This window comes from Takifugu rubripes, chromosome 3, assembly GCF_901000725.2.
Source record: "Takifugu rubripes chromosome 3, fTakRub1.2, whole genome shotgun sequence".
Lineage (NCBI taxonomy): Eukaryota > Metazoa > Chordata > Actinopteri > Tetraodontiformes > Tetraodontidae > Takifugu > Takifugu rubripes.
Genome location: NC_042287.1, coordinates 2,768,040 through 2,788,133, shown reverse-complemented (window position 1 = coordinate 2,788,133; position 20,094 = coordinate 2,768,040). Strand labels below are relative to the sequence as shown.

Below are 20,094 nucleotides of genomic sequence, written 5' to 3'. Positions count from 1 at the left end.
GGTTAGGAGAGACACGTGCGTGTTGTCCTTTTTGTACCTTCTTGCGCGAAAGGCATCTTGTTAAACACAGCGCGTGTGCTTGAACGGTTCCATTTGTTTGAAAAATAACGGGCATAGAATGGACATTTCAGCTTTATTCTGGAGAGGGAACGTGCCAGGGTGTGATTGTAAAGAGTCAAATGTCACCGAGTAAAGCATAACCTGAATTGGAGAAAATGCATCGCATAGCATCAACATGTTGCTAATCTGTGACTATTGAAGCGTACTTGAGCTGTGGTACTTTGGAGGCTTTGACTGCCAGCACCGTCAGCAAGAAGCCAGTTGGCAAGGACTGCGGGCTCAACTGTGAGGCCAGCAACTCATACTTACCTGGCAGGGGAGACACCATGATCAGGAAGGTGGTTCACCCAGGGCGAGGCTCTGCCATTGCACTGAGGCAGTACTGACCCTTGCGAATTCCCCAAATGTGGGAATCTCGACTGCATAATTTCTGTTAGTGGGGGACTGCGTACGCGCTCTCCCCTGATATTTTGTCCAATAAAATGTTTAGTGTTACACAGGATGCATGTGTTTGCTTGGCACCGGCTTCAATGCAAACAGCAGTGCATTGTCAAAGCAGCCGAGCGCGAGCGTTCCGTGCGTCTGTATGTAAGCGTAGTGCCGTCAAACGCAACTTGGCGCCGATGGCAAAATCTGTGTTTTATGGGTGTCTTTCCTGCTCGGAGTGGGAAGCGTGCAATGCAATAGTGCCCAACAGCCCATTTACTTCCACTCCAGGCCATGGGGTGGCAGTAACTGTAAAGGACAGCAAGACTAAACAAAGAAAGTGGACATGGTTGTTAACAGGGTTAGGAGAGACACGTGCGTGTTGTCCTTTTTGTACCTTCTTGCGCGAAAGGCATCTTGTTAAACACAGCGCGTGTGCTTGAACGGTTCCATTTGTTTGAAAAATAACGGGCATAGAATGGACATTTCAGCTTTATTCTGGAGAGGGAACGTGCCAGGGTGTGATTGTAAAGAGTCAAATGTCACCGAGTAAAGCATAACCTGAATTTGGAGAAAATGCATCGCATAGCATCAACATGTTGCTAATCTGTGACTATTGAAGCGTACTTGAGCTGTGGTACTTTGGAGGCTTTGACTGCCAGCACCGTCAGCAAGAAGCCAGTTGGCAAGGACTGCGGGCTCAACTGTGAGGCCAGCAACTCATACTTACCTGGCAGGGGAGACACCATGATCAGGAAGGTGGTTCACCCAGGGCGAGGCTCTGCCATTGCACTGAGGCAGTACTGACCCTTGCGAATTCCCCAAATGTGGGAATCTCGACTGCATAATTTCTGTTAGTGGGGGACTGCGTACGCGCTCTCCCCTGATATTTTGTCCAATAAAATGTTTAGTGTTACACAGGATGCATGTGTTTGCTTGGCACCGGCTTCAATGCAAACAGCAGTGCATTGTCAAAGCAGCCGAGCGCGAGCGTTCCGTGCGTCTGTATGTAAGCGTAGTGCCGTCAAACGCAACTTGGCGCCGATGGCAAAATCTGTGTTTTATGGGTGTCTTTCCTGCTCGGAGTGGGAAGCGTGCAATGCAATAGTGCCCAACAGCCCATTTACTTCCACTCCAGGCCATGGGGTGGCAGTAACTGTAAAGGACAGCAAGACTAAACAAAGAAAGTGGACATGGTTGTTAACAGGGTTAGGAGAGACACGTGCGTGTTGTCCTTTTTGTACCTTCTTGCGCGAAAGGCATCTTGTTAAACACAGCGCGTGTGCTTGAACGGTTCCATTTGTTTGAAAAATAACGGGCATAGAATGGACATTTCAGCTTTATTCTGGAGAGGGAACGTGCCAGGGTGTGATTGTAAAGAGTCAAATGTCACCGAGTAAAGCATAACCTGAATTTGGAGAAAATGCATCGCATAGCATCAACATGTTGCTAATCTGTGACTATTGAAGCGTACTTGAGCTGTGGTACTTTGGAGGCTTTGACTGCCAGCACCGTCAGCAAGAAGCCAGTTGGCAAGGACTGCGGGCTCAACTGTGAGGCCAGCAACTCATACTTACCTGGCAGGGGAGACACCATGATCAGGAAGGTGGTTCACCCAGGGCGAGGCTCTGCCATTGCACTGAGGCAGTACTGACCCTTGCGAATTCCCCAAATGTGGGAATCTCGACTGCATAATTTCTGTTAGTGGGGGACTGCGTACGCGCTCTCCCCTGATATTTTGTCCAATAAAATGTTTAGTGTTACACAGGATGCATGTGTTTGCTTGGCACCGGCTTCAATGCAAACAGCAGTGCATTGTCAAAGCAGCCGAGCGCGAGCGTTCCGTGCGTCTGTATGTAAGCGTAGTGCCGTCAAACGCAACTTGGCGCCGATGGCAAAATCTGTGTTTTATGGGTGTCTTTCCTGCTCGGAGTGGGAAGCGTGCAATGCAATAGTGCCCAACAGACCATTTACTTCCACTCCAGGCCATGGGGTGGCAGTAACTGTAAAGGACAGCAAGACTAAACAAAGAAAGTGGACATGGTTGTTAACAGGGTTAGGAGAGACACGTGCGTGTTGTCCTTTTTGTACCTTCTTGCGCGAAAGGCATCTTGTTAAACACAGCGCGTGTGCTTGAACGGTTCCATTTGTTTGAAAAATAACGGGCATAGAATGGACATTTCAGCTTTATTCTGGAGAGGGAACGTGCCAGGGTGTGATTGTAAAGAGTCAAATGTCACCGAGTAAAGCATAACCTGAATTTGGAGAAAATGCATCGCATAGCATCAACATGTTGCTAATCTGTGACTATTGAAGCGTACTTGAGCTGTGGTACTTTGGAGGCTTTGACTGCCAGCACCGTCAGCAAGAAGCCAGTTGGCAAGGACTGCGGGCTCAACTGTGAGGCCAGCAACTCATACTTACCTGGCAGGGGAGACACCATGATCAGGAAGGTGGTTCACCCAGGGCGAGGCTCTGCCATTGCACTGAGGCAGTACTGACCCTTGCGAATTCCCCAAATGTGGGAATCTCGACTGCATAATTTCTGTTAGTGGGGGACTGCGTACGCGCTCTCCCCTGATATTTTGTCCAATAAAATGTTTAGTGTTACACAGGATGCATGTGTTTGCTTGGCACCGGCTTCAATGCAAACAGCAGTGCATTGTCAAAGCAGCCGAGCGCGAGCGTTCCGTGCGTCTGTATGTAAGCGTAGTGCCGTCAAACGCAACTTGGCGCCGATGGCAAAATCTGTGTTTTATGGGTGTCTTTCCTGCTCGGAGTGGGAAGCGTGCAATGCAATAGTGCCCAACAGCCCATTTACTTCCACTCCAGGCCATGGGGTGGCAGTAACTGTAAAGGACAGCAAGACTAAACAAAGAAAGTGGACATGGTTGTTAACAGGGTTAGGAGAGACACGTGCGTGTTGTCCTTTTTGTACCTTCTTGCGCGAAAGGCATCTTGTTAAACACAGCGCGTGTGCTTGAACGGTTCCATTTGTTTGAAAAATAACGGGCATAGAATGGACATTTCAGCTTTATTCTGGAGAGGGAACGTGCCAGGGTGTGATTGTAAAGAGTCAAATGTCACCGAGTAAAGCATAACCTGAATTTGGAGAAAATGCATCGCATAGCATCAACATGTTGCTAATCTGTGACTATTGAAGCGTACTTGAGCTGTGGTACTTTGGAGGCTTTGACTGCCAGCACCGTCAGCAAGAAGCCAGTTGGCAAGGACTGCGGGCTCAACTGTGAGGCCAGCAACTCATACTTACCTGGCAGGGGAGACACCATGATCAGGAAGGTGGTTCACCCAGGGCGAGGCTCTGCCATTGCACTGAGGCAGTACTGACCCTTGCGAATTCCCCAAATGTGGGAATCTCGACTGCATAATTTCTGTTAGTGGGGGACTGCGTACGCGCTCTCCCCTGATATTTTGTCCAATAAAATGTTTAGTGTTACACAGGATGCATGTGTTTGCTTGGCACCGGCTTCAATGCAAACAGCAGTGCATTGTCAAAGCAGCCGAGCGCGAGCGTTCCGTGCGTCTGTATGTAAGCGTAGTGCCGTCAAACGCAACTTGGCGCCGATGGCAAAATCTGTGTTTTATGGGTGTCTTTCCTGCTCGGAGTGGGAAGCGTGCAATGCAATAGTGCCCAACAGCCCATTTACTTCCACTCCAGGCCATGGGGTGGCAGTAACTGTAAAGGACAGCAAGACTAAACAAAGAAAGTGGACATGGTTGTTAACAGGGTTAGGAGAGACACGTGCGTGTTGTCCTTTTTGTACCTTCTTGCGCGAAAGGCATCTTGTTAAACACAGCGCGTGTGCTTGAACGGTTCCATTTGTTTGAAAAATAACGGGCATAGAATGGACATTTCAGCTTTATTCTGGAGAGGGAACGTGCCAGGGTGTGATTGTAAAGAGTCAAATGTCACCGAGTAAAGCATAACCTGAATTTGGAGAAAATGCATCGCATAGCATCAACATGTTGCTAATCTGTGACTATTGAAGCGTACTTGAGCTGTGGTACTTTGGAGGCTTTGACTGCCAGCACCGTCAGCAAGAAGCCAGTTGGCAAGGACTGCGGGCTCAACTGTGAGGCCAGCAACTCATACTTACCTGGCAGGGGAGACACCATGATCAGGAAGGTGGTTCACCCAGGGCGAGGCTCTGCCATTGCACTGAGGCAGTACTGACCCTTGCGAATTCCCCAAATGTGGGAATCTCGACTGCATAATTTCTGTTAGTGGGGGACTGCGTACGCGCTCTCCCCTGATATTTTGTCCAATAAAATGTTTAGTGTTACACAGGATGCATGTGTTTGCTTGGCACCGGCTTCAATGCAAACAGCAGTGCATTGTCAAAGCAGCCGAGCGCGAGCGTTCCGTGCGTCTGTATGTAAGCGTAGTGCCGTCAAACGCAACTTGGCGCCGATGGCAAAATCTGTGTTTTATGGGTGTCTTTCCTGCTCGGAGTGGGAAGCGTGCAATGCAATAGTGCCCAACAGCCCATTTACTTCCACTCCAGGCCATGGGGTGGCAGTAACTGTAAAGGACAGCAAGACTAAACAAAGAAAGTGGACATGGTTGTTAACAGGGTTAGGAGAGACACGTGCGTGTTGTCCTTTTTGTACCTTCTTGCGCGAAAGGCATCTTGTTAAACACAGCGCGTGTGCTTGAACGGTTCCATTTGTTTGAAAAATAACGGGCATAGAATGGACATTTCAGCTTTATTCTGGAGAGGGAACGTGCCAGGGTGTGATTGTAAAGAGTCAAATGTCACCGAGTAAAGCATAACCTGAATTTGGAGAAAATGCATCGCATAGCATCAACATGTTGCTAATCTGTGACTATTGAAGCGTACTTGAGCTGTGGTACTTTGGAGGCTTTGACTGCCAGCACCGTCAGCAAGAAGCCAGTTGGCAAGGACTGCGGGCTCAACTGTGAGGCCAGCAACTCATACTTACCTGGCAGGGGAGACACCATGATCAGGAAGGTGGTTCACCCAGGGCGAGGCTCTGCCATTGCACTGAGGCAGTACTGACCCTTGCGAATTCCCCAAATGTGGGAATCTCGACTGCATAATTTCTGTTAGTGGGGGACTGCGTACGCGCTCTCCCCTGATATTTTGTCCAATAAAATGTTTAGTGTTACACAGGATGCATGTGTTTGCTTGGCACCGGCTTCAATGCAAACAGCAGTGCATTGTCAAAGCAGCCGAGCGCGAGCGTTCCGTGCGTCTGTATGTAAGCGTAGTGCCGTCAAACGCAACTTGGCGCCGATGGCAAAATCTGTGTTTTATGGGTGTCTTTCCTGCTCGGAGTGGGAAGCGTGCAATGCAATAGTGCCCAACAGACCATTTACTTCCACTCCAGGCCATGGGGTGGCAGTAACTGTAAAGGACAGCAAGACTAAACAAAGAAAGTGGACATGGTTGTTAACAGGGTTAGGAGAGACACGTGCGTGTTGTCCTTTTTGTACCTTCTTGCGCGAAAGGCATCTTGTTAAACACAGCGCGTGTGCTTGAACGGTTCCATTTGTTTGAAAAATAACGGGCATAGAATGGACATTTCAGCTTTATTCTGGAGAGGGAACGTGCCAGGGTGTGATTGTAAAGAGTCAAATGTCACCGAGTAAAGCATAACCTGAATTTGGAGAAAATGCATCGCATAGCATCAACATGTTGCTAATCTGTGACTATTGAAGCGTACTTGAGCTGTGGTACTTTGGAGGCTTTGACTGCCAGCACCGTCAGCAAGAAGCCAGTTGGCAAGGACTGCGGGCTCAACTGTGAGGCCAGCAACTCATACTTACCTGGCAGGGGAGACACCATGATCAGGAAGGTGGTTCACCCAGGGCGAGGCTCTGCCATTGCACTGAGGCAGTACTGACCCTTGCGAATTCCCCAAATGTGGGAATCTCGACTGCATAATTTCTGTTAGTGGGGGACTGCGTACGCGCTCTCCCCTGATATTTTGTCCAATAAAATGTTTAGTGTTACACAGGATGCATGTGTTTGCTTGGCACCGGCTTCAATGCAAACAGCAGTGCATTGTCAAAGCAGCCGAGCGCGAGCGTTCCGTGCGTCTGTATGTAAGCGTAGTGCCGTCAAACGCAACTTGGCGCCGATGGCAAAATCTGTGTTTTATGGGTGTCTTTCCTGCTCGGAGTGGGAAGCGTGCAATGCAATAGTGCCCAACAGCCCATTTACTTCCACTCCAGGCCATGGGGTGGCAGTAACTGTAAAGGACAGCAAGACTAAACAAAGAAAGTGGACATGGTTGTTAACAGGGTTAGGAGAGACACGTGCGTGTTGTCCTTTTTGTACCTTCTTGCGCGAAAGGCATCTTGTTAAACACAGCGCGTGTGCTTGAACGGTTCCATTTGTTTGAAAAATAACGGGCATAGAATGGACATTTCAGCTTTATTCTGGAGAGGGAACGTGCCAGGGTGTGATTGTAAAGAGTCAAATGTCACCGAGTAAAGCATAACCTGAATTTGGAGAAAATGCATCGCATAGCATCAACATGTTGCTAATCTGTGACTATTGAAGCGTACTTGAGCTGTGGTACTTTGGAGGCTTTGACTGCCAGCACCGTCAGCAAGAAGCCAGTTGGCAAGGACTGCGGGCTCAACTGTGAGGCCAGCAACTCATACTTACCTGGCAGGGGAGACACCATGATCAGGAAGGTGGTTCACCCAGGGCGAGGCTCTGCCATTGCACTGAGGCAGTACTGACCCTTGCGAATTCCCCAAATGTGGGAATCTCGACTGCATAATTTCTGTTAGTGGGGGACTGCGTACGCGCTCTCCCCTGATATTTTGTCCAATAAAATGTTTAGTGTTACACAGGATGCATGTGTTTGCTTGGCACCGGCTTCAATGCAAACAGCAGTGCATTGTCAAAGCAGCCGAGCGCGAGCGTTCCGTGCGTCTGTATGTAAGCGTAGTGCCGTCAAACGCAACTTGGCGCCGATGGCAAAATCTGTGTTTTATGGGTGTCTTTCCTGCTCGGAGTGGGAAGCGTGCAATGCAATAGTGCCCAACAGCCCATTTACTTCCACTCCAGGCCATGGGGTGGCAGTAACTGTAAAGGACAGCAAGACTAAACAAAGAAAGTGGACATGGTTGTTAACAGGGTTAGGAGAGACACGTGCGTGTTGTCCTTTTTGTACCTTCTTGCGCGAAAGGCATCTTGTTAAACACAGCGCGTGTGCTTGAACGGTTCCATTTGTTTGAAAAATAACGGGCATAGAATGGACATTTCAGCTTTATTCTGGAGAGGGAACGTGCCAGGGTGTGATTGTAAAGAGTCAAATGTCACCGAGTAAAGCATAACCTGAATTTGGAGAAAATGCATCGCATAGCATCAACATGTTGCTAATCTGTGACTATTGAAGCGTACTTGAGCTGTGGTACTTTGGAGGCTTTGACTGCCAGCACCGTCAGCAAGAAGCCAGTTGGCAAGGACTGCGGGCTCAACTGTGAGGCCAGCAACTCATACTTACCTGGCAGGGGAGACACCATGATCAGGAAGGTGGTTCACCCAGGGCGAGGCTCTGCCATTGCACTGAGGCAGTACTGACCCTTGCGAATTCCCCAAATGTGGGAATCTCGACTGCATAATTTCTGTTAGTGGGGGACTGCGTACGCGCTCTCCCCTGATATTTTGTCCAATAAAATGTTTAGTGTTACACAGGATGCATGTGTTTGCTTGGCACCGGCTTCAATGCAAACAGCAGTGCATTGTCAAAGCAGCCGAGCGCGAGCGTTCCGTGCGTCTGTATGTAAGCGTAGTGCCGTCAAACGCAACTTGGCGCCGATGGCAAAATCTGTGTTTTATGGGTGTCTTTCCTGCTCGGAGTGGGAAGCGTGCAATGCAATAGTGCCCAACAGCCCATTTACTTCCACTCCAGGCCATGGGGTGGCAGTAACTGTAAAGGACAGCAAGACTAAACAAAGAAAGTGGACATGGTTGTTAACAGGGTTAGGAGAGACACGTGCGTGTTGTCCTTTTTGTACCTTCTTGCGCGAAAGGCATCTTGTTAAACACAGCGCGTGTGCTTGAACGGTTCCATTTGTTTGAAAAATAACGGGCATAGAATGGACATTTCAGCTTTATTCTGGAGAGGGAACGTGCCAGGGTGTGATTGTAAAGAGTCAAATGTCACCGAGTAAAGCATAACCTGAATCTGGAGAAAATGCATCGCATAGCATCAACATGTTGCTAATCTGTGACTATTGAAGCGTACTTGAGCTGTGGTACTTTGGAGGCTTTGACTGCCAGCACCGTCAGCAAGAAGCCAGTTGGCAAGGACTGCGGGCTCAACTGTGAGGCCAGCAACTCATACTTACCTGGCAGGGGAGACACCATGATCAGGAAGGTGGTTCACCCAGGGCGAGGCTCTGCCATTGCACTGAGGCAGTACTGACCCTTGCGAATTCCCCAAATGTGGGAATCTCGACTGCATAATTTCTGTTAGTGGGGGACTGCGTACGCGCTCTCCCCTGATATTTTGTCCAATAAAATGTTTAGTGTTACACAGGATGCATGTGTTTGCTTGGCACCGGCTTCAATGCAAACAGCAGTGCATTGTCAAAGCAGCCGAGCGCGAGCGTTCCGTGCGTCTGTATGTAAGCGTAGTGCCGTCAAACGCAACTTGGCGCCGATGGCAAAATCTGTGTTTTATGGGTGTCTTTCCTGCTCGGAGTGGGAAGCGTGCAATGCAATAGTGCCCAACAGCCCATTTACTTCCACTCCAGGCCATGGGGTGGCAGTAACTGTAAAGGACAGCAAGACTAAACAAAGAAAGTGGACATGGTTGTTAACAGGGTTAGGAGAGACACGTGCGTGTTGTCCTTTTTGTACCTTCTTGCGCGAAAGGCATCTTGTTAAACACAGCGCGTGTGCTTGAACGGTTCCATTTGTTTGAAAAATAACGGGCATAGAATGGACATTTCAGCTTTATTCTGGAGAGGGAACGTGCCAGGGTGTGATTGTAAAGAGTCAAATGTCACCGAGTAAAGCATAACCTGAATCTGGAGAAAATGCATCGCATAGCATCAACATGTTGCTAATCTGTGACTATTGAAGCGTACTTGAGCTGTGGTACTTTGGAGGCTTTGACTGCCAGCACCGTCAGCAAGAAGCCAGTTGGCAAGGACTGCGGGCTCAACTGTGAGGCCAGCAACTCATACTTACCTGGCAGGGGAGACACCATGATCAGGAAGGTGGTTCACCCAGGGCGAGGCTCTGCCATTGCACTGAGGCAGTACTGACCCTTGCGAATTCCCCAAATGTGGGAATCTCGACTGCATAATTTCTGTTAGTGGGGGACTGCGTACGCGCTCTCCCCTGATATTTTGTCCAATAAAATGTTTAGTGTTACACAGGATGCATGTGTTTGCTTGGCACCGGCTTCAATGCAAACAGCAGTGCATTGTCAAAGCAGCCGAGCGCGAGCGTTCCGTGCGTCTGTATGTAAGCGTAGTGCCGTCAAACGCAACTTGGCGCCGATGGCAAAATCTGTGTTTTATGGGTGTCTTTCCTGCTCGGAGTGGGAAGCGTGCAATGCAATAGTGCCCAACAGCCCATTTACTTCCACTCCAGGCCATGGGGTGGCAGTAACTGTAAAGGACAGCAAGACTAAACAAAGAAAGTGGACATGGTTGTTAACAGGGTTAGGAGAGACACGTGCGTGTTGTCCTTTTTGTACCTTCTTGCGCGAAAGGCATCTTGTTAAACACAGCGCGTGTGCTTGAACGGTTCCATTTGTTTGAAAAATAACGGGCATAGAATGGACATTTCAGCTTTATTCTGGAGAGGGAACGTGCCAGGGTGTGATTGTAAAGAGTCAAATGTCACCGAGTAAAGCATAACCTGAATTTGGAGAAAATGCATCGCATAGCATCAACATGTTGCTAATCTGTGACTATTGAAGCGTACTTGAGCTGTGGTACTTTGGAGGCTTTGACTGCCAGCACCGTCAGCAAGAAGCCAGTTGGCAAGGACTGCGGGCTCAACTGTGAGGCCAGCAACTCATACTTACCTGGCAGGGGAGACACCATGATCAGGAAGGTGGTTCACCCAGGGCGAGGCTCTGCCATTGCACTGAGGCAGTACTGACCCTTGCGAATTCCCCAAATGTGGGAATCTCGACTGCATAATTTCTGTTAGTGGGGGACTGCGTACGCGCTCTCCCCTGATATTTTGTCCAATAAAATGTTTAGTGTTACACAGGATGCATGTGTTTGCTTGGCACCGGCTTCAATGCAAACAGCAGTGCATTGTCAAAGCAGCCGAGCGCGAGCGTTCCGTGCGTCTGTATGTAAGCGTAGTGCCGTCAAACGCAACTTGGCGCCGATGGCAAAATCTGTGTTTTATGGGTGTCTTTCCTGCTCGGAGTGGGAAGCGTGCAATGCAATAGTGCCCAACAGCCCATTTACTTCCACTCCAGGCCATGGGGTGGCAGTAACTGTAAAGGACAGCAAGACTAAACAAAGAAAGTGGACATGGTTGTTAACAGGGTTAGGAGAGACACGTGCGTGTTGTCCTTTTTGTACCTTCTTGCGCGAAAGGCATCTTGTTAAACACAGCGCGTGTGCTTGAACGGTTCCATTTGTTTGAAAAATAACGGGCATAGAATGGACATTTCAGCTTTATTCTGGAGAGGGAACGTGCCAGGGTGTGATTGTAAAGAGTCAAATGTCACCGAGTAAAGCATAACCTGAATTTGGAGAAAATGTATCGCATAGCATCAACATGTTGCTAATCTGTGACTATTGAAGCGTACTTGAGCTGTGGTACTTTGGAGGCTTTGACTGCCAGCACCGTCAGCAAGAAGCCAGTTGGCAAGGACTGCGGGCTCAACTGTGAGGCCAGCAACTCATACTTACCTGGCAGGGGAGACACCATGATCAGGAAGGTGGTTCACCCAGGGCGAGGCTCTGCCATTGCACTGAGGCAGTACTGACCCTTGCGAATTCCCCAAATGTGGGAATCTCGACTGCATAATTTCTGTTAGTGGGGGACTGCGTACGCGCTCTCCCCTGATATTTTGTCCAATAAAATGTTTAGTGTTACACAGGATGCATGTGTTTGCTTGGCACCGGCTTCAATGCAAACAGCAGTGCATTGTCAAAGCAGCCGAGCGCGAGCGTTCCGTGCGTCTGTATGTAAGCGTAGTGCCGTCAAACGCAACTTGGCGCCGATGGCAAAATCTGTGTTTTATGGGTGTCTTTCCTGCTCGGAGTGGGAAGCGTGCAATGCAATAGTGCCCAACAGCCCATTTACTTCCACTCCAGGCCATGGGGTGGCAGTAACTGTAAAGGACAGCAAGACTAAACAAAGAAAGTGGACATGGTTGTTAACAGGGTTAGGAGAGACACGTGCGTGTTGTCCTTTTTGTACCTTCTTGCGCGAAAGGCATCTTGTTAAACACAGCGCGTGTGCTTGAACGGTTCCATTTGTTTGAAAAATAACGGGCATAGAATGGACATTTCAGCTTTATTCTGGAGAGGGAACGTGCCAGGGTGTGATTGTAAAGAGTCAAATGTCACCGAGTAAAGCATAACCTGAATTTGGAGAAAATGCATCGCATAGCATCAACATGTTGCTAATCTGTGACTATTGAAGCGTACTTGAGCTGTGGTACTTTGGAGGCTTTGACTGCCAGCACCGTCAGCAAGAAGCCAGTTGGCAAGGACTGCGGGCTCAACTGTGAGGCCAGCAACTCATACTTACCTGGCAGGGGAGACACCATGATCAGGAAGGTGGTTCACCCAGGGCGAGGCTCTGCCATTGCACTGAGGCAGTACTGACCCTTGCGAATTCCCCAAATGTGGGAATCTCGACTGCATAATTTCTGTTAGTGGGGGACTGCGTACGCGCTCTCCCCTGATATTTTGTCCAATAAAATGTTTAGTGTTACACAGGATGCATGTGTTTGCTTGGCACCGGCTTCAATGCAAACAGCAGTGCATTGTCAAAGCAGCCGAGCGCGAGCGTTCCGTGCGTCTGTATGTAAGCGTAGTGCCGTCAAACGCAACTTGGCGCCGATGGCAAAATCTGTGTTTTATGGGTGTCTTTCCTGCTCGGAGTGGGAAGCGTGCAATGCAATAGTGCCCAACAGCCCATTTACTTCCACTCCAGGCCATGGGGTGGCAGTAACTGTAAAGGACAGCAAGACTAAACAAAGAAAGTGGACATGGTTGTTAACAGGGTTAGGAGAGACACGTGCGTGTTGTCCTTTTTGTACCTTCTTGCGCGAAAGGCATCTTGTTAAACACAGCGCGTGTGCTTGAACGGTTCCATTTGTTTGAAAAATAACGGGCATAGAATGGACATTTCAGCTTTATTCTGGAGAGGGAACGTGCCAGGGTGTGATTGTAAAGAGTCAAATGTCACCGAGTAAAGCATAACCTGAATCTGGAGAAAATGCATCGCATAGCATCAACATGTTGCTAATCTGTGACTATTGAAGCGTACTTGAGCTGTGGTACTTTGGAGGCTTTGACTGCCAGCACCGTCAGCAAGAAGCCAGTTGGCAAGGACTGCGGGCTCAACTGTGAGGCCAGCAACTCATACTTACCTGGCAGGGGAGACACCATGATCAGGAAGGTGGTTCACCCAGGGCGAGGCTCTGCCATTGCACTGAGGCAGTACTGACCCTTGCGAATTCCCCAAATGTGGGAATCTCGACTGCATAATTTCTGTTAGTGGGGGACTGCGTACGCGCTCTCCCCTGATATTTTGTCCAATAAAATGTTTAGTGTTACACAGGATGCATGTGTTTGCTTGGCACCGGCTTCAATGCAAACAGCAGTGCATTGTCAAAGCAGCCGAGCGCGAGCGTTCCGTGCGTCTGTATGTAAGCGTAGTGCCGTCAAACGCAACTTGGCGCCGATGGCAAAATCTGTGTTTTATGGGTGTCTTTCCTGCTCGGAGTGGGAAGCGTGCAATGCAATAGTGCCCAACAGCCCATTTACTTCCACTCCAGGCCATGGGGTGGCAGTAACTGTAAAGGACAGCAAGACTAAACAAAGAAAGTGGACATGGTTGTTAACAGGGTTAGGAGAGACACGTGCGTGTTGTCCTTTTTGTACCTTCTTGCGCGAAAGGCATCTTGTTAAACACAGCGCGTGTGCTTGAACGGTTCCATTTGTTTGAAAAATAACGGGCATAGAATGGACATTTCAGCTTTATTCTGGAGAGGGAACGTGCCAGGGTGTGATTGTAAAGAGTCAAATGTCACCGAGTAAAGCATAACCTGAATTTGGAGAAAATGCATCGCATAGCATCAACATGTTGCTAATCTGTGACTATTGAAGCGTACTTGAGCTGTGGTACTTTGGAGGCTTTGACTGCCAGCACCGTCAGCAAGAAGCCAGTTGGCAAGGACTGCGGGCTCAACTGTGAGGCCAGCAACTCATACTTACCTGGCAGGGGAGACACCATGATCAGGAAGGTGGTTCACCCAGGGCGAGGCTCTGCCATTGCACTGAGGCAGTACTGACCCTTGCGAATTCCCCAAATGTGGGAATCTCGACTGCATAATTTCTGTTAGTGGGGGACTGCGTACGCGCTCTCCCCTGATATTTTGTCCAATAAAATGTTTAGTGTTACACAGGATGCATGTGTTTGCTTGGCACCGGCTTCAATGCAAACAGCAGTGCATTGTCAAAGCAGCCGAGCGCGAGCGTTCCGTGCGTCTGTATGTAAGCGTAGTGCCGTCAAACGCAACTTGGCGCCGATGGCAAAATCTGTGTTTTATGGGTGTCTTTCCTGCTCGGAGTGGGAAGCGTGCAATGCAATAGTGCCCAACAGCCCATTTACTTCCACTCCAGGCCATGGGGTGGCAGTAACTGTAAAGGACAGCAAGACTAAACAAAGAAAGTGGACATGGTTGTTAACAGGGTTAGGAGAGACACGTGCGTGTTGTCCTTTTTGTACCTTCTTGCGCGAAAGGCATCTTGTTAAACACAGCGCGTGTGCTTGAACGGTTCCATTTGTTTGAAAAATAACGGGCATAGAATGGACATTTCAGCTTTATTCTGGAGAGGGAACGTGCCAGGGTGTGATTGTAAAGAGTCAAATGTCACCGAGTAAAGCATAACCTGAATTTGGAGAAAATGTATCGCATAGCATCAACATGTTGCTAATCTGTGACTATTGAAGCGTACTTGAGCTGTGGTACTTTGGAGGCTTTGACTGCCAGCACCGTCAGCAAGAAGCCAGTTGGCAAGGACTGCGGGCTCAACTGTGAGGCCAGCAACTCATACTTACCTGGCAGGGGAGACACCATGATCAGGAAGGTGGTTCACCCAGGGCGAGGCTCTGCCATTGCACTGAGGCAGTACTGACCCTTGCGAATTCCCCAAATGTGGGAATCTCGACTGCATAATTTCTGTTAGTGGGGGACTGCGTACGCGCTCTCCCCTGATATTTTGTCCAATAAAATGTTTAGTGTTACACAGGATGCATGTGTTTGCTTGGCACCGGCTTCAATGCAAACAGCAGTGCATTGTCAAAGCAGCCGAGCGCGAGCGTTCCGTGCGTCTGTATGTAAGCGTAGTGCCGTCAAACGCAACTTGGCGCCGATGGCAAAATCTGTGTTTTATGGGTGTCTTTCCTGCTCGGAGTGGGAAGCGTGCAATGCAATAGTGCCCAACAGCCCATTTACTTCCACTCCAGGCCATGGGGTGGCAGTAACTGTAAAGGACAGCAAGACTAAACAAAGAAAGTGGACATGGTTGTTAACAGGGTTAGGAGAGACACGTGCGTGTTGTCCTTTTTGTACCTTCTTGCGCGAAAGGCATCTTGTTAAACACAGCGCGTGTGCTTGAACGGTTCCATTTGTTTGAAAAATAACGGGCATAGAATGGACATTTCAGCTTTATTCTGGAGAGGGAACGTGCCAGGGTGTGATTGTAAAGAGTCAAATGTCACCGAGTAAAGCATAACCTGAATTTGGAGAAAATGCATCGCATAGCATCAACATGTTGCTAATCTGTGACTATTGAAGCGTACTTGAGCTGTGGTACTTTGGAGGCTTTGACTGCCAGCACCGTCAGCAAGAAGCCAGTTGGCAAGGACTGCGGGCTCAACTGTGAGGCCAGCAACTCATACTTACCTGGCAGGGGAGACACCATGATCAGGAAGGTGGTTCACCCAGGGCGAGGCTCTGCCATTGCACTGAGGCAGTACTGACCCTTGCGAATTCCCCAAATGTGGGAATCTCGACTGCATAATTTCTGTTAGTGGGGGACTGCGTACGCGCTCTCCCCTGATATTTTGTCCAATAAAATGTTTAGTGTTACACAGGATGCATGTGTTTGCTTGGCACCGGCTTCAATGCAAACAGCAGTGCATTGTCAAAGCAGCCGAGCGCGAGCGTTCCGTGCGTCTGTATGTAAGCGTAGTGCCGTCAAACGCAACTTGGCGCCGATGGCAAAATCTGTGTTTTATGGGTGTCTTTCCTGCTCGGAGTGGGAAGCGTGCAATGCAATAGTGCCCAACAGCCCATTTACTTCCACTCCAGGCCATGGGGTGGCAGTAACTGTAAAGGACAGCAAGACTAAACAAAGAAAGTGGACATGGTTGTTAACAGGGTTAGGAGAGACACGTGCGTGTTGTCCTTTTTGTACCTTCTTGCGCGAAAGGCATCTTGTTAAACACAGCGCGTGTGCTTGAACGGTTCCATTTGTTTGAAAAATAACGGGCATAGAATGGACATTTCAGCTTTATTCTGGAGAGGGAACGTGCCAGGGTGTGATTGTAAAGAGTCAAATGTCACCGAGTAAAGCATAACCTGAATCTGGAGAAAATGCATCGCATAGCATCAACATGTTGCTAATCTGTGACTATTGAAGCGTACTTGAGCTGTGGTACTTTGGAGGCTTTGACTGCCAGCACCGTCAGCAAGAAGCCAGTTGGCAAGGACTGCGGGCTCAACTGTGAGGCCAGCAACTCATACTTACCTGGCAGGGGAGACACCATGATCAGGAAGGTGGTTCACCCAGGGCGAGGCTCTGCCCTTGCACTGAGGCAGTACTGACCCTTGCGAATTCCCCAAATGTGGGAATCTCGACTGCATAATTTCTGTTAGTGGGGGACTGCGTACGCGCTCTCCCCTGATATTTTGTCCAATAAAATGTTTAGTGTTACACAGGATGCATGTGTTTGCTTGGCACCGGCTTCAATGCAAACAGCAGTGCATTGTCAAAGCAGCCGAGCGCGAGCGTTCCGTGCGTCTGTATGTAAGCGTAGTGCCGTCAAACGCAACTTGGCGCCGATGGCAAAATCTGTGTTTTATGGGTGTCTTTCCTGCTCGGAGTGGGAAGCGTGCAATGCAATAGTGCCCAACAGCCCATTTACTTCCACTCCAGGCCATGGGGTGGCAGTAACTGTAAAGGACAGCAAGACTAAACAAAGAAAGTGGACATGGTTGTTAACAGGGTTAGGAGAGACACGTGCGTGTTGTCCTTTTTGTACCTTCTTGCGCGAAAGGCATCTTGTTAAACACAGCGCGTGTGCTTGAACGGTTCCATTTGTTTGAAAAATAACGGGCATAGAATGGACATTTCAGCTTTATTCTGGAGAGGGAACGTGCCAGGGTGTGATTGTAAAGAGTCAAATGTCACCTAGTAAAGCATAACCTGAATTTGGAGAAAATGCATCGCATAGCATCAACATGTTGCTAATCTGTGACTATTGAAGCGTACTTGAGCTGTGGTACTTTGGAGGCTTTGACTGCCAGCACCGTCAGCAAGAAGCCAGTTGGCAAGGACTGCGGGCTCAACTGTGAGGCCAGCAACTCATACTTACCTGGCAGGGGAGACACCATGATCAGGAAGGTGGTTCACCCAGGGCGAGGCTCTGCCATTGCACTGAGGCAGTACTGACCCTTGCGAATTCCCCAAATGTGGGAATCTCGACTGCATAATTTCTGTTAGTGGGGGACTGCGTACGCGCTCTCCCCTGATATTTTGTCCAATAAAATGTTTAGTGTTACACAGGATGCATGTGTTTGCTTGGCACCGGCTTCAATGCAAACAGCAGTGCATTGTCAAAGCAGCCGAGCGCGAGCGTTCCGTGCGTCTGTATGTAAGCGTAGTGCCGTCAAACGCAACTTGGCGCCGATGGCAAAATCTGTGTTTTATGGGTGTCTTTCCTGCTCGGAGTGGGAAGCGTGCAATGCAATAGTGCCCAACAGCCCATTTACTTCCACTCCAGGCCATGGGGTGGCAGTAACTGTAAAGGACAGCAAGACTAAACAAAGAAAGTGGACATGGTTGTTAACAGGGTTAGGAGAGACACGTGCGTGTTGTCCTTTTTGTACCTTCTTGCGCGAAAGGCATCTTGTTAAACACAGCGCGTGTGCTTGAACGGTTCCATTTGTTTGAAAAATAACGGGCATAGAATGGACATTTCAGCTTTATTCTGGAGAGGGAACGTGCCAGGGTGTGATTGTAAAGAGTCAAATGTCACCGAGTAAAGCATAACCTGAATCTGGAGAAAATGTCATCGCATAGCATCAACATGTTGCTAATCTGTGACTATTGAAGCGTACTTGAGCTGTGGTACTTTGGAGGCTTTGACTGCCAGCACCGTCAGCAAGAAGCCAGTTGGCAAGGACTGCGGGCTCAACTGTGAGGCCAGCAACTCATACTTACCTGGCAGGGGAGACACCATGATCAGGAAGGTGGTTCACCCAGGGCGAGGCTCTGCCATTGCACTGAGGCAGTACTGACCCTTGCGAATTCCCCAAATGTGGGAATCTCGACTGCATAATTTCTGTTAGTGGGGGACTGCGTACGCGCTCTCCCCTGATATTTTGTCCAATAAAATGTTTAGTGTTACACAGGATGCATGTGTTTGCTTGGCACCGGCTTCAATGCAAACAGCAGTGCATTGTCAAAGCAGCCGAGCGCGAGCGTTCCGTGCGTCTGTATGTAAGCGTAGTGCCGTCAAACGCAACTTGGCGCCGATGGCAAAATCTGTGTTTTATGGGTGTCTTTCCTGCTCGGAGTGGGAAGCGTGCAATGCAATAGTGCCCAACAGCCCATTTACTTCCACTCCAGGCCATGGGGTGGCAGTAACTGTAAAGGACAGCAAGACTAAACAAAGAAAGTGGACATGGTTGTTAACAGGGTTAGGAGAGACACGTGCGTGTTGTCCTTTTTGTACCTTCTTGCGCGAAAGGCATCTTGTTAAACACAGCGCGTGTGCTTGAACGGTTCCATTTGTTTGAAAAATAACGGGCATAGAATGGACATTTCAGCTTTATTCTGGAGAGGGAACGTGCCAGGGTGTGATTGTAAAGAGTCAAATGTCACCGAGTAAAGCATAACCTGAATCTGGAGAAAATGTATCGCATAGCATCAACATGTTGCTAATCTGTGACTATTGAAGCGTACTTGAGCTGTGGTACTTTGGAGGCTTTGACTGCCAGCACCGTCAGCAAGAAGCCAGTTGGCAAGGACTGCGGGCTCAACTGTGAGGCCAGCAACTCATACTTACCTGGCAGGGGAGACACCATGATCAGGAAGGTGGTTCACCCAGGGCGAGGCTCTGCCATTGCACTGAGGCAGTACTGACCCTTGCGAATTCCCCAAATGTGGGAATCTCGACTGCATAATTTCTGTTAGTGGGGGACTGCGTACGCGCTCTCCCCTGATATTTTGTCCAATAAAATGTTTAGTGTTACACAGGATGCATGTGTTTGCTTGGCACCGGCTTCAATGCAAACAGCAGTGCATTGTCAAAGCAGCCGAGCGCGAGCGTTCCGTGCGTCTGTATGTAAGCGTAGTGCCGTCAAACGCAACTTGGCGCCGATGGCAAAATCTGTGTTTTATGGGTGTCTTTCCTGCTCGGAGTGGGAAGCGTGCAATGCAATAGTGCCCAACAGACCATTTACTTCCACTCCAGGCCATGGGGTGGCAGTAACTGTAAAGGACAGCAAGACTAAACAAAGAAAGTGGACATGGTTGTTAACAGGGTTAGGAGAGACACGTGCGTGTTGTCCTTTTTGTACCTTCTTGCGCGAAAGGCATCTTGTTAAACACAGCGCGTGTGCTTGAACGGTTCCATTTGTTTGAAAAATAACGGGCATAGAATGGACATTTCAGCTTTATTCTGGAGAGGGAACGTGCCAGGGTGTGATTGTAAAGAGTCAAATGTCACCGAGTAAAGCATAACCTGAATCTGGAGAAAATGTATCGCATAGCATCAACATGTTGCTAATCTGTGACTATTGAAGCGTACTTGAGCTGTGGTACTTTGGAGGCTTTGACTGCCAGCACCGTCAGCAAGAAGCCAGTTGGCAAGGACTGCGGGCTCAACTGTGAGGCCAGCAACTCATACTTACCTGGCAGGGGAGACACCATGATCAGGAAGGTGGTTCACCCAGGGCGAGGCTCTGCCCTTGCACTGAGGCAGTACTGACCCTTGCGAATTCCCCAAATGTGGGAATCTCGACTGCATAATTTCTGTTAGTGGGGGACTGCGTACGCGCTCTCCCCTGATATTTTGTCCAATAAAATGTTTAGTGTTACACAGGATGCATGTGTTTGCTTGGCACCGGCTTCAATGCAAACAGCAGTGCATTGTC

At 49.1% G+C, this 20,094-nt stretch overlaps 24 non-coding genes across 24 annotated transcripts; all 24 read left to right on the top strand.

Moving 5' to 3' along the window:
- The first annotated feature begins 361 nt into the window (after window positions 1-361).
- On the top strand, window positions 362-525 carry LOC115249443 (U1 spliceosomal RNA). The gene has a single exon (XR_003888141.1). It is a non-coding gene; the product is annotated as a U1 spliceosomal RNA (small nuclear RNA).
- A 683-nt stretch (window positions 526-1,208) lies between these two features.
- Window positions 1,209-1,372, top strand: LOC115249442 (U1 spliceosomal RNA). Its single transcript, XR_003888140.1, has one exon. It is a non-coding gene; the product is annotated as a U1 spliceosomal RNA (small nuclear RNA).
- A 683-nt stretch (window positions 1,373-2,055) lies between these two features.
- LOC115249441 (U1 spliceosomal RNA) lies at window positions 2,056-2,219 on the top strand. Its single transcript, XR_003888139.1, has one exon. It is a non-coding gene; the product is annotated as a U1 spliceosomal RNA (small nuclear RNA).
- Window positions 2,220-2,902: 683 nt separating this feature from the next.
- Window positions 2,903-3,066, top strand: LOC115249440 (U1 spliceosomal RNA). Its single transcript, XR_003888138.1, has one exon. It is a non-coding gene; the product is annotated as a U1 spliceosomal RNA (small nuclear RNA).
- Window positions 3,067-3,749: 683 nt separating this feature from the next.
- On the top strand, window positions 3,750-3,913 carry LOC115249439 (U1 spliceosomal RNA). Its single transcript, XR_003888137.1, has one exon. It is a non-coding gene; the product is annotated as a U1 spliceosomal RNA (small nuclear RNA).
- Window positions 3,914-4,596: 683 nt separating this feature from the next.
- On the top strand, window positions 4,597-4,760 carry LOC115249438 (U1 spliceosomal RNA). Its single transcript, XR_003888136.1, has one exon. It is a non-coding gene; the product is annotated as a U1 spliceosomal RNA (small nuclear RNA).
- Window positions 4,761-5,443: 683 nt separating this feature from the next.
- LOC115249437 (U1 spliceosomal RNA) lies at window positions 5,444-5,607 on the top strand. The gene has a single exon (XR_003888135.1). It is a non-coding gene; the product is annotated as a U1 spliceosomal RNA (small nuclear RNA).
- Window positions 5,608-6,290: 683 nt separating this feature from the next.
- Window positions 6,291-6,454, top strand: LOC115249436 (U1 spliceosomal RNA). The gene has a single exon (XR_003888134.1). It is a non-coding gene; the product is annotated as a U1 spliceosomal RNA (small nuclear RNA).
- A 683-nt stretch (window positions 6,455-7,137) lies between these two features.
- LOC115249435 (U1 spliceosomal RNA) lies at window positions 7,138-7,301 on the top strand. Its single transcript, XR_003888133.1, has one exon. It is a non-coding gene; the product is annotated as a U1 spliceosomal RNA (small nuclear RNA).
- A 683-nt stretch (window positions 7,302-7,984) lies between these two features.
- Window positions 7,985-8,148, top strand: LOC115249434 (U1 spliceosomal RNA). The gene has a single exon (XR_003888132.1). It is a non-coding gene; the product is annotated as a U1 spliceosomal RNA (small nuclear RNA).
- Window positions 8,149-8,831: 683 nt separating this feature from the next.
- On the top strand, window positions 8,832-8,995 carry LOC115249433 (U1 spliceosomal RNA). Its single transcript, XR_003888131.1, has one exon. It is a non-coding gene; the product is annotated as a U1 spliceosomal RNA (small nuclear RNA).
- Window positions 8,996-9,678: 683 nt separating this feature from the next.
- On the top strand, window positions 9,679-9,842 carry LOC115249432 (U1 spliceosomal RNA). Its single transcript, XR_003888130.1, has one exon. It is a non-coding gene; the product is annotated as a U1 spliceosomal RNA (small nuclear RNA).
- A 683-nt stretch (window positions 9,843-10,525) lies between these two features.
- On the top strand, window positions 10,526-10,689 carry LOC115249431 (U1 spliceosomal RNA). Its single transcript, XR_003888129.1, has one exon. It is a non-coding gene; the product is annotated as a U1 spliceosomal RNA (small nuclear RNA).
- Window positions 10,690-11,372: 683 nt separating this feature from the next.
- On the top strand, window positions 11,373-11,536 carry LOC115249430 (U1 spliceosomal RNA). Its single transcript, XR_003888128.1, has one exon. It is a non-coding gene; the product is annotated as a U1 spliceosomal RNA (small nuclear RNA).
- Window positions 11,537-12,219: 683 nt separating this feature from the next.
- LOC115249428 (U1 spliceosomal RNA) lies at window positions 12,220-12,383 on the top strand. The gene has a single exon (XR_003888127.1). It is a non-coding gene; the product is annotated as a U1 spliceosomal RNA (small nuclear RNA).
- Window positions 12,384-13,066: 683 nt separating this feature from the next.
- Window positions 13,067-13,230, top strand: LOC115249427 (U1 spliceosomal RNA). Its single transcript, XR_003888126.1, has one exon. It is a non-coding gene; the product is annotated as a U1 spliceosomal RNA (small nuclear RNA).
- A 683-nt stretch (window positions 13,231-13,913) lies between these two features.
- Window positions 13,914-14,077, top strand: LOC115249426 (U1 spliceosomal RNA). Its single transcript, XR_003888125.1, has one exon. It is a non-coding gene; the product is annotated as a U1 spliceosomal RNA (small nuclear RNA).
- Window positions 14,078-14,760: 683 nt separating this feature from the next.
- LOC115249425 (U1 spliceosomal RNA) lies at window positions 14,761-14,924 on the top strand. Its single transcript, XR_003888124.1, has one exon. It is a non-coding gene; the product is annotated as a U1 spliceosomal RNA (small nuclear RNA).
- Window positions 14,925-15,607: 683 nt separating this feature from the next.
- On the top strand, window positions 15,608-15,771 carry LOC115249424 (U1 spliceosomal RNA). Its single transcript, XR_003888123.1, has one exon. It is a non-coding gene; the product is annotated as a U1 spliceosomal RNA (small nuclear RNA).
- Window positions 15,772-16,454: 683 nt separating this feature from the next.
- Window positions 16,455-16,618, top strand: LOC115249342 (U1 spliceosomal RNA). Its single transcript, XR_003888044.1, has one exon. It is a non-coding gene; the product is annotated as a U1 spliceosomal RNA (small nuclear RNA).
- Window positions 16,619-17,301: 683 nt separating this feature from the next.
- LOC115249423 (U1 spliceosomal RNA) lies at window positions 17,302-17,465 on the top strand. Its single transcript, XR_003888122.1, has one exon. It is a non-coding gene; the product is annotated as a U1 spliceosomal RNA (small nuclear RNA).
- Window positions 17,466-18,149: 684 nt separating this feature from the next.
- Window positions 18,150-18,313, top strand: LOC115249422 (U1 spliceosomal RNA). The gene has a single exon (XR_003888121.1). It is a non-coding gene; the product is annotated as a U1 spliceosomal RNA (small nuclear RNA).
- Window positions 18,314-18,996: 683 nt separating this feature from the next.
- On the top strand, window positions 18,997-19,160 carry LOC115249421 (U1 spliceosomal RNA). The gene has a single exon (XR_003888120.1). It is a non-coding gene; the product is annotated as a U1 spliceosomal RNA (small nuclear RNA).
- A 683-nt stretch (window positions 19,161-19,843) lies between these two features.
- Window positions 19,844-20,007, top strand: LOC115249341 (U1 spliceosomal RNA). Its single transcript, XR_003888043.1, has one exon. It is a non-coding gene; the product is annotated as a U1 spliceosomal RNA (small nuclear RNA).
- The last annotated feature ends 87 nt before the right edge of the window (window positions 20,008-20,094 follow it).